Source organism: Trifolium pratense, linkage group LG7 (assembly GCF_020283565.1).
Source record: "Trifolium pratense cultivar HEN17-A07 linkage group LG7, ARS_RC_1.1, whole genome shotgun sequence".
NCBI classification, from domain to species: domain Eukaryota; kingdom Viridiplantae; phylum Streptophyta; class Magnoliopsida; order Fabales; family Fabaceae; genus Trifolium; species Trifolium pratense.
In genome coordinates, this window is record NC_060065.1 from 7,066,680 (window position 1) to 7,079,116 (window position 12,437).

Below are 12,437 nucleotides of genomic sequence, written 5' to 3' on the forward strand. Positions count from 1 at the left end.
TTGGTCACGGGAAGAAATTCGGGCTTAGGGTAGATTTAGGAAAAACTCTAAATCTTGTAACTCTTGTGGTGAATTTCATTGTAATCAAGGAACAAGTTTGATAGTGGATCGGAGAGCTGCTCTCTCCCCCAGAGTAGGTCACATTGACTGAACTGGGTAAACAATTCTCTTGTGTTCTTTTCTTTTATCGCTTTATCTTTTGATTTGTGATTTTTATTGCCGATCTCATTATTTGATTGCTTAATCGTTATTTGCTCCACACATCAATTATTTTATTGGTGTGATTCAATCCGAATTCACAACAATTGACGCCCACCGTGGGGCAAAGGATCAAACGATTTAAGTATCATGGGTTCTAAGTGGGACATTGAGAAGTTCACCGGGAGTAACAACTTTGGGTTGTGGAAGGTGAAGGTGAGGGCAATATTAACACAACATAAGTGTTCAGAAGCATTGTTAGGAATTGCGAACATGCCTAATACTTTCTCAGCAGCAGAGAAGAACGAGATGAAAGATAAGGCATTGAGTGCCATTATCTTGTGCCTCGCGGATAATGTGTTGAGAGAAGTAGCAAAGGAGAGGACTGCTGCAGGGATGTGGTCGAAGCTTGATGCATTATATATGACCAAGTCTTTGGCACATAAGCAGTGTCTGAAAGAACGGTTGTTCTTCTATCGTATGTCGGAGAACAAGTCCGTGGTTGAGCAGCTTTCGAAGTTCAATAAGATTATTGACGATTTGGCGAACATTGATGTGAACTTAGAGGACGAGGACAAAGCTTTCCACCTATTGTGTGCTTTACCTAAGTCATTTGAAAACCTCAAGGATGCATTGCTCTATGGAAAAGAAGGTACTATCACCTTGGATGAAGTCCAATCGGCTTTGAGAACCAAGGAGATGACTAAGATGAGAGACTTGAGGATTGATGACAGCGGAGAAGGGCTGAATGTGACGAGAGGAAGAAGCGAGAACAAAAGTAAGGGGAAGGGAAAGAAGCATAGGTCCAAGTCTAGGTCAAAGGGTGATGGTGGTGGCAAGTTAAAGTGCTATCATTGTCATGAACGAGGTCACTTCAAGAAGGACTGCCCTGAGAGAAGGGGTGGTGGTAGTTCGTCAGCTCAAATTGTCGTTAGTGAAGAGGAAGGTTATGAGAGTGCAGGAGCATTGACAGTTACAAGTTGGGAACCTGAGAAGAGCTGGGTCATGGACTCGGGGTGCTCATATCACATTTGTCCAAGAAAGGAGTACTTTGAAACTTTGGAGCTTAAAGAAGGTGGAGTCGTCCGTCTAGGTAACAATAAAGCGTGCAAGGTTCAAGGTATGGGTACTATTCGTCTTAAAATGTATGACGATCGTGATTTCCTTTTGAAGAATGTGAGGTATATTCCTGAACTTAAAAGAAATTTAATTTCCATAAGCATGTTTGATAATCTAGGGTATTGTACTAGGATTGAACGTGGGGTAATGAGAATTTCTAATGGTGCATTAGTAATTGCTAAGGGGTCTAAAATGAATGGTCTTTACATTTTAGAAGGTTCAACTGTTATTTCTAATGCATTAGTAACTAGTGTTGAAAATGCAGACATAACTAAACTATGGCATTTGAGGTTAGGTCATGTTAGTGAAAGGGGTTTAGTTGAACTAGCTAAATAAGGTTTACTAGGGAAAGAAAAATTGAACAAACTAGACTTTTGTGATAATTGTACTCTAGGAAAACAACATAAGGTTAAGTTTGGGGTGGGAGTGCATAAGTCTACTAGGCCATTCGAGTATGTTCACTCGGATCTTTGGGGTCCAGCATCTGTGTCTACTCATGGGGGAGGTTCATATTTTCTTTCAATAATTGATGATTACTCTAGGAGGGTATGGGTTTACATAATAAAGAATAAAAGTGACACTTTTGAAAAATTCAAAGAATGGCATACCTTAATAGAAAATCAAACAGGAAGTAAACTAAAACTTTTAAGGACTGACAATGGCCTGGAGTTTGTTTCAGAGCAGTTTAATGAGTTTTGCAGGAAACTAGGTATAAAGAGGCATGAGACCGTTGCATACACACCGCAGCAGAATGGACTGGCTGAAAGGATGAACAGGACCTTGCTGGAGCGCGTGAGATGTATGCTGTTGGGAGCTGGATTACCCAAGAGTTTCTGGGGAGAGGCAGTTAACACTGCTGCATATTTGATCAACAGATGTCCATCAACAGGAATTGATCTAAAGACACCTATGGAGGTTTGGAGTGGCAAGCCGGCAGACTACTCTAACTTGAAAATCTTTGGAGCTTTAGCATTTGCACATGTCAAGCAAGATAAGCTTAATGCTAGAGCTGTGAAGTGTGTTTTCATTGGTTACCCTGAAGGTGTGAAAGGTTACAAGCTGTGGAAGATGGAGCCTGGAGGATCAAAGTTTATCATAAGCAGGGATGTCACTTTTGATGAGACCCGAATGGGGATGAAGTGCAAAGACCTTGAGAAAAGACCAGAAACGGAGGTGGAGAGAATTCAGTTTGAGGTGGAGCCTTCCACAGATGAGAGGGAAAAGGAGGATGAGACTCAAGTACCTGATGAAAGTGGAAGTGATGAAACAACTGTTCCTGACTATCAGCTAGCAAGAGATAGGGAGAGGAGAGTTATTCGTCCACCTAATAGACTCGGTTATGCTGACCTTATTTGTTATGCTTTGAATGCAGCTGAAGAAGTGCAAGACTCGGAACCAAAGAACTTCAAGGAAGCATCAGAAAGCATAGATAGTCAAGACTGGTTGAAGGTAATGAATGAGAAAATGCTTTCATTGGAGAAGAACCAGACTTGGAAGCTTGTGCCATTACCTAAAAATAAAAGGGTAGTTGGTAGCAAGTGGGTGTTCAAAAGAAAAGAAGGTATACCAGGGGTCGAAGCACCAAGGTATAAGGCAAGACTTGTAGCAAAGGGTTTTACTCAGGTTGAGGGGATTGATTACAACGAAATCTTCTCACCTGTGGTGAAACATTGTTCTATAAGGGTACTTATGGCGATTGTTAACATGTATGATCTTGAGTTAGAACAAATGGATGTGAAGACCGCATTCTTACATGGAGAGTTAGAAGAAACTATCTACATGCAACAACCTGAAGGTTTTGTGAAAGACAATTCAAAAGTGTGTTTGTTAAAGAAATCTTTGTATGGGTTGAAGCAGAGTCCAAGGCAGTGGTATCGTCGGTTTGATGATTTCTTATTGAAGGCTGGATTTGTGAGAAGCAACTATGATAGTTGTGTGTACATGATGAAGAGGAATGAGAAAGTCATTCTCTACCTTCTTCTTTATGTAGATGATATTCTTATGGCAAGTTCTGACAAGCAAGAGATTCAACAGCTCAAAGAGAAACTAAATGGTGAATTTGAGATGAAGGATCTTGGCAATGCGAAGAGGATACTTGGTATGGATATCTTGAGAGACCGGAGTAAAGGTGAGTTGTTCTTATCTCAGCATGATTATTTGAAGAAAGTGGTGGAGCGGTTTAGAATGACAGATTCTAAGGTAGTGAACACGCCACTTGGTCACCATTCAAAGTTGTCGATAAAACAGTGTCCTCAATCCGAGGATGAGAGAAAGAAGATGGAGAGTACTCCCTATGCAAGTGGGGTTGGAAGCATCATGTATGGCATGGTTTGTAGTAGGCCTGATTTATCATATGCAATTAGCGTGGTAAGTCGGTTTATGGCAAATTCGGGCCAAGTTCATTGGCAAGCTTTGAAGTGGGTTTTGAGGTATTTGAATGGTTCTTTGAAGGGTGGTCTGAAGTACACAAGAACTGATCCAGGAAGAGATGCTTTGGAGGGATATGTGGATGCGGACTATGCAGGTAACATAGACACTAGAAAATCCTTATCGGGTTTTGTGTTTACATTGTTCGGTACAGCGGTAACGTGGAAGGCCAATCAACAATCTGTTGTAGCTTTGTCAACAACTCAAGCAGAATACATAGCCCTTGTTGAAGGGGTCAAGGAAGCCATATGGTTGAAGGGTATGATTGGAGAAATGGGGATTAGTCAAGGATGTGTGAAGATACATTGTGACAATCAGAGTGCCATTCATTTGGCAAATCACCAGGTGTATCATGAAAGGACAAAGCACATTGACATTCGGTTGCATTTTGTAAGAGACATGATTGAGACAAAAGAGATCATGGTGGAGAAAATTGCATCGGAGGAGAATCCAGCTGACATGTTCACCAAATCGTTACCTAGAGCTAAGTTCAAGCATTGCTTGGACTTGATTAACTTCGTTGAAGAGTAGACGGAGGTTGGAGAGAGCAGCACTGTGGTTGATGAGAAGTCGGCATCACCATTGATTTAAAGGCAAGGTGGAGAATTGTTGAATATTGCCTTGAAATAATGTAAAAATCAGAAAATCATGTTTTGGTAGTCTCTGCCTGCTCACGCCCAGGCGTGGGAGTTGGCGCCCAGGCGTGAAAAACTGGGCTGAACTCAGGTTGCTCACGCCCAGGCGTGGGAGGCTGCGCCCAGGCGTAGTGTCTGCGGGCCTATATATATGTTATGCGTTTTCTGACTTTTTAAGGGGATTTTAGGGTTTCAAAGGCTAACAAAAAGGCTAGGGTTGAGAGATTTCATCTTGGGAAGACTCTAGGGTTAGGGAAACATTCTATCACATTGGGAAACACTTTCATATTGAATTTCTTGGTCACGGGAAGAAATTCGGGCTTAGGGTAGATTTAGGAAAAACTCTAAATCTTGTAACTCTTGTGGTGAATTTCATTGTAATCAAGGAACAAGTTTGATAGTGGATCGGAGAGCTGCTCTCTCCCCCAGAGTAGGTCACATTGACTGAACTGGGTAAACAATTCTCTTGTGTTCTTTTCTTTTATCGCTTTATCTTTTGATTTGTGATTTTTATTGCCGATCTCATTATTTGATTGCTTAATCGTTATTTGCTCCACACATCAATTATTTTATTGGTGTGATTCAATCCGAATTCACAACAGAGGCTAAGTAATATCAATCATAAAAGATTGAAGATAAGATGTAATAAGTGAATAACTGAGCAAAATTAAACTGAGCATAAGTAAACCATACGGAAGAACTACAATTAATTAATATAGATAAAGCATATTAAGTGAATAACCAAGGATAATTAAACTGGGCATAATTAATCCACAACTAGTTCTTGAGTTTGGGGTTGAATTGTAGAATCCTAATAAAACCAAAAACACAATAATCAAATGAGGGTTATATTGTACGAACATGAAAGAGGGTTTGGAACCAACTAATGCTATATAGGCATAGATGAAGAGTCATTTGAGAATAAATTTCATGTTTCCTTATCAGCCTTATCATCAAAGCATAACATACAGATAAAAGGGTAAACCTTTGAAGTTGAAATGAGTACTTGAAGACAAAATGCAGAAAGAAAAAGTAGTAAACCAGGAGAGAAGACTACTCACATGGATAAAAGTTATTATTATTTTATTAATGTATGAGTACTTTATGAGTCCAGGGTTTTCCTAGTTTGTGAGGGCTTAAACCCTCATTAACTTACAGAGGGCTTAAACCCTTAATAAATTTCGTCGGTAAATAAGAGTTTTCTTGTAGTGAGATATCCGTAATCAAAGTTATGCATTGATGTACATGCAGTGATCAACTAGTTCTTATATTTTGGGACATAGGGAGTAGCTTTTTAGTTTTGTCCCAAAACTTTGGTTCTTTTAAAAAACCAAGGTACAATTAATGATTTTTAACATTTGTACTCTTACAAAAGCTAAAACATTCATCAAATGAATTTTCATTTTTTTAATAAAGTAAGTGTAAAAATGACTTCACTTACCGATCTTTATGATTTCTTAATCCATGTGCAAAACTCTAAAAAGACCAATGTTTTAGAACGGATGGAGTATTTTATAATAATGCATTTAAAGATGTCAAATATTAACCTTGAATAATGAAACGAACTTTATTTAAATACGGTCAAGCGGGTTGCTTGATATTTTATAAATTCTTTATACCCTCGACAAAATCACTCACGATCCGTCACTGGTGCCCAATAGGTACCCCATTGGAAAAAAAAGAGCAACAAATACTTATCGAGTATAGTTGCTTCTTTGAGCACCAACTCTCTCTACTAATCCCACACGTTTTAAATATTAAAATACTAAAAAATATTGATATAGAGAGCATCTTCAACGGTGATATTTTAAGGAACTCATTTTATAATTTTAAGTGGTTCAATGTATGTCGACTTAATTTTATAATACTCTTTTTTTTTGTGCTTCTTTGTGTGATTTCAAATAAAATTAATGCATATGAACCAAAAAATAAAATAAAATACTTCAATTTTCTTTAACTTTATAATTAAAGCTAATAGAGAATATCAGTGCTATACTGCTATATATCTGTAAGTTTAGCTCAATTGATAACGATATCACATTATATATGTAGTAACTGAGATTTAAATCTCCAAAACTTTACTTATTTATTTTTAAGGTAAAATTTCTAAGAAGTATACTATTTTTAAGGTAAAATCACTATAATTATCGAATAAATACTTTTAAGTTATTAAAAAATAATATAATAAACTTAAAAAAATCATAGTGTATTTTAAATAGATTTTACCTAAAGAGGAGTGCTAGCAACACACTCTTTAACAAACACACTCTAAGACACTTTCTTCTATTGGTTAAAATTTATATGGGTCCCATAAAAGTTATATGGGTCCACATTTTTTTATGGGACCCATGTGAATTTCAATCAATAAAAGAGAGTGTGTTAGAGTGTGTTTGTTAAAGAGTGTGTTGCTAGCACTCCTCTTTACCTAAATATAGCACTATTTAACATTGTAAAATATAGGAAAGGATTAAGTAGTTTTTAAAAATGTAGTATTGTCCTTATCATTAATTTTTAGTAAATGTGATAGTGATGGTAGGTAGAAATAGAATGACATGAGACCCATGTGCTATGACTAGTGTTTTCGTCACATCACATGGCCCTTCCCCAGACAAAACAAATATAACACCTGCCACGTCACTCTTCCACGCCTACATTAACGCCATCGTGGCACCGCATTTTCTTTACTCACACAAAAAACAGAGAAACAGATTCTTGCGATGGAAAAACAAAAACAGAGTGCTGCTGAATGTATCACCGAACCTCTCACCGGAAAACTCAACGATCTTCTCACCGATTCCGATGACTACGATTCAAGCGAGTTTTCTTTTGAAGAAGAAACTATAGAGGAAGTCATGCAAGAGTTTTACAAAGAGATCATTGCTTGTCCTAAACAACAACAACCACCTTCACCCACCACACCATTGTCGGAGACGAAGACGGAGGAGATTCTGCCGGTGGTTGAAAGTAATGACTTGTTTGCTGGGCTTGAAAATGTTGAAGGTGATTTTGTTTATGATGATGAATGGCTTTCAAGGGTGCTTAATTGGGGTCAGGGTAATTAATTACTGGTTTTGGTTTTAATTAATCAATTGTATAAAAATAATAAAAATGTGACCTGTTTTGTTGTTGCTGTGCTGTACTCAAAGAGTATTAGCTATGAATAAAATACTACAGGTCCAATGCTAATTATGCTAATCTTTGTTAATGTTAATGCAACTTTTTTTTTGTTTTTTTATAATTTGTTAATGCAACTTCACTACCTCTTTTCTAATCCTGCTCTTATTTTTCTTTCAATCATCTACTACCAGTCTACCATAACAGAGTAGAATACTACCGTCAATTTATGAAAACAAAAAAGAAGAACAAATCATTTTTCTGTATGAATATGCAAATTGTATTTAATATATTCTTCCTCCTATTTTTTTCATAATTAACAAAATTTCTTTTAAATCTTTATTTAAAATAAATTTTAAATTTAGAAAATAATTTTTTAAAAGAAAAGACAAAAATATCACATATATATATAAAAAAAAGACAAAAAATATCACATATAAAAAAAGTTTATAAATGACATAAAGGTTTTTATGTTTATAAAATAATCTTTTTTTTTGAAATACTAAAATAATCTTATTACCGGTGCAAAGTGTATACCTTTTTTTTACTAATATATTGTATAATACTACTCCGTCCTATAATATAAGCAAAAAAAATATTTCACACTTATTAAGAAAAGTAAAATATGATAATTTTAAGGTTGACTTTTTGTGTGTTTGTTGAAATAAGTTTTCTAGGAAGATGTAAAAACAGTTTTTATTGGTTATTGATTATGGGAAAAAGAAGAGAGAGAGTAAATTAAGTAAAAGTTTATCTTGAAAATGATAAAATTTAGTTTTTTTTGCTTATAATTTGGGACATGAAAAAGTGATTTTTTTTGCTTATAATATGGGACGGAGAGAGTATTACAATAGCTGTAAACGGTAAAGGATGAGTCTGCAAACAAACTCACACATCCAAGTTAATAATATATAATGGAAAAATGCATACAAATATAATGAAATTAAAGTGTCTGAAATAAATATCGATGTTTCTAGATTTGCAACGTTGATGACGCCAAAACCATTGATTGAATTTGCACCGAATCAAACCCAATATGACAATTTAAACCGAACAAACACCGCACAAGACGGGACACAAAACCGTCGCACCAAGAAGGCGAACAACACAAAACAACACAAAGTCGCACTAGTGATTAGAAATTCCACTCTTAAAGTTGATAAATGAGATAACCGGAGTTCGAACCTCGATCCACTACATATATAATGCAATGTTCTACCAATTGAGCTTAGCTCACGAGACAAATTTTTATTTTCTTATAAGTCCTTATTATTATTTTTTGTCAGATAACCTAGTGACTAGAATTTTTACTCTTAAGGTGGATAAGTGGGGATATCCGGTGTTCGAACCCCAGCTCTACATATAATATGTGATATGATATCTCTTACGACTAAGCTAAGCTCACGAGACAAATCCTTATTTTCTTAATATATGAAAAAAAAATGCTGAAAATAATCTTTATAAAAATAGGATGGTGATTATTAATTTCTTTTAGGGTCATGCTAATCGGTGCCCTCGGGACACGGGTTAAGGAAACCAAAAAAAGAAATTTTAAAATTGAAAATAACACTTTTTAGACTTTCGAGACGTTGACTGCACAAACTTTAATATGATATTACTATATTTGGTTCCTTAAATAGTGCCCCCGTACCCCGGGAGCACTATTTAGCATTTTTCTTTCTTTTAATGTAAAGTAAAACACTTCGGTGCACATACCGCTGAATTCAACAATTATTAAACCTATCAAAATTATTACATCAGCTATACTATATCGGTACATTGGAATTTGGAATGGTAGTTGATTTCTACAACACTTGTTATGCGCAAGACATATTTCTTTCCCATTCCCCAGCATGCATACTTAATTGCTCATGTACAAGGAGTACTACTACATGTATTAATCGGTGCGCACTGTATTCACTTGGTGTAGGTGAGTTCTATTAATGGAGGAATCGCAATCCCACCAAAATCCCCTAACTTTCATAAATGAACCATTTATCACTTGTTCTTGTCTTAGACAGCTAGGCTCACCGTTCATAATCCCAACAACAAAATTATACACGTGTCATACAGTTTTACATAGACTTTTTTTGTACATATGGTGTGATGTCATCGTTAATCGAGTTCAGCTCACGGGTACGTTTTACATAGACTTGTTACCTAGACACAAACAAATAAAGAATTTGTATTCTAAATTCACGATGAATAAGTGGAGTATTTTTTTCCTCCGTTCCTTTTGAGTGTTGTTTTCATCATTGTACACTAATCACATAATTTACTTTAACTATAATTTTTTAAGTAACATATAAAAACAAATATTAACGTATAAAGTGTTCAATTTATCTTGACGAAAATTTTCAAAATATAAACTTTGTTTTTTGCGTGCGCTTTACCAACTGATCAATGTGAGTGATTTTGAAAATAATTGAATATATATATATATATATATATTGGTGGACTCGAGATCGATTTTTCGCAGGGACGGATGCATATTGAGGGAGAGTGTGGCCATGGCCACACCAAAATTTCCAATTTCTTTTTATATAATAAGATTACATATGTGTTTGATCCCTATAAAATGTAGACCTTTTAAATTTAGTCCTTATTTAACAGTAAAGAACAAATTATTGAGTTTCTAGGGACTAAAAATTAAGTAAGGACTAAACTTAGAAGATTATCATTTTATAGCGATCAAAAACATATATAGTCCATATATTTTTATTGTAAATGTATTGCATTTAACAATATTTATTTCTTATTTTCAGTATAATTTAGTCGGTCCTAGGACCAGATACCAAGTTTTCAAACAAAATATTATATATACAGAAAATAAAAAACAAAAAACAAATTAGAATTTGTTGATTTTTATTGTAAATGTATTGCATTTAACAGTATTTATTTTTTATTGTTAGTATAATTTAGTTAATAGTTTCTTTCATGTTTGGCCTGTACAGGTGCTGCATTCCTAGGACTACAATCAAGTGCTGCATTCCATGGACAAATTAATGTCTGTTGCAATTACAGCAATCGTAGGATCCATCCAACATTTGTGATTATCTGTGTTTATCCAAATCACATGGGTTCAAAGAGATACTGACAACAGACCCCCAAAAAAATTCAAGTTCGAAAATTCTTGGCTGCTAGAACCAAATTTCAAGCAATTTATGCATCAAACGTGGAATTCAGCTGAAGGACCGTTGGTAACGCAAAAGTTGAATAATTGCGCTACAAGTTTAACTAAATGGAGTGCAGCAAATTGTCAACAAACACGGAAGGAGATAGAAAAGTACAGGCGTAAGTTAGAAGTGGTAAGAGCTCATGTAGATGCTACAAATCTGCATTATTATAATGAATTACGCCAGCGACTTGATTTTCTTCTAGTCAAGGATGATATGTTTTGGAGACAAAGAGCTAAAACTTTTTGGTATCGCGAAGGAGATCTCAATACGCGTTACTTTCATGCTACTGCTACAACCCGAAAGAACAAGAACCGGATTGTACGACTAGAGGATGTTCACGGTAATGTCTGCAATTCTGTTGAAGACATTAAAGGTATAGCAAAAGACTATTTCATGAATCTGTTTCAGCAGCAAAATGGAGAGCGCATGCCTGTTATCAATGCGGTTACTTCAAATATTTCCGCGGAAGATAATAACGACCTCACTGCACCTTTCTCTATTGCTGAATTTAAAGATGCTGTATTTTCAATGGAAGCAGATAAGTGTCCAGGACCAGACGGTTTCAATCCTGGTTTTTACCACAATTTTTGGGATCTTTGTGGTAATGAAATTTTTGAGGCTGGATGCTCGTGGTTAGAGTGTGGCGCTTTTCCCCCAAGCCTTAACTCAACAAATATCGCACTTATTCCAAAAGGTGATTCGCAAGCATCCATGAAGGATTGGAGGCCAATCTCTTTGTGCAATGTTCTTTATAAAATTGTTGCGAAGGTTCTTGCAAATAGGCTGAAACCAATTCTTGAAAAGTGTATCTCTGAAAATCAATCAGCTTTTGTCCCAGGAAGATCAATTCTTGATAATGCAACGGCTGCCATTGAAATCATCCACTATATGAAGTCTAAAACAAAAGGTAAGAAGGGTGAGGTAGCGCTTAAGCTGGACATTAGCAAGGCTTATGACCGTATCGATTGGGAATACTTAAAAGACATAATGGCAAAGATGGGTTTCTCTCAACAGTGGATTGGGTGGATTATGTTATGTGTTGAAACAGTTGACTACTCAATCATTGTCAACGGCAACCTGGTGGGACCTGTTGTTCCTGGTAGAGGCTTACGTCAAGGCGACCCTTTATCGCCATATCTCTTTATAATATGTGCAGAAGGGCTTTCAGCTCTAATTCGCCAAGCTGAGAACAGAGGAGATTTACATGGTATCAAGGTATGCAGGCGAGCACCTATTATCTCTCATCTTCTTTTCGCAGATGATTGTTTCCTTTTCTTCAAGGCAACGGTTCATGAGGCTATTGTGTTAAAGAATATTCTATCAGTTTATGAAGCGGCATCCGGTCAAGCTATCAATCTCCAAAAGTCTGAGTTCTACTGTAGTAGAAATGTACACGCTGATTTGCGTGAAGAAATTGCTCATCAGCTTGGTGTGACTCAAGTCCTAGGCACCGGAAAGTATCTTGGCCTTCCATCCATGATTGGTAGAAGCAAAAAGTCAACTTTTAAATTTATAAAGGACAGAATTTGGAAGAAAATCAACTCTTGGAGTAGTAGACATCTCTCTCAAGCAGGCAGAGAAGTCATGATTAAATCTATCTTGCAATCTATTCCAACGTATGTGATGAGCATTTTTCTACTCCCTAAAACCTTACTGGATGATATAGAAAAGATGCTTAATTCTTTTTGGTGGGGTCATAGTGGTAACAACGGTCGCGGTTTACACTGGCTCTCTTGGGAACGACTCTCGGTGAGCAAAGATTATG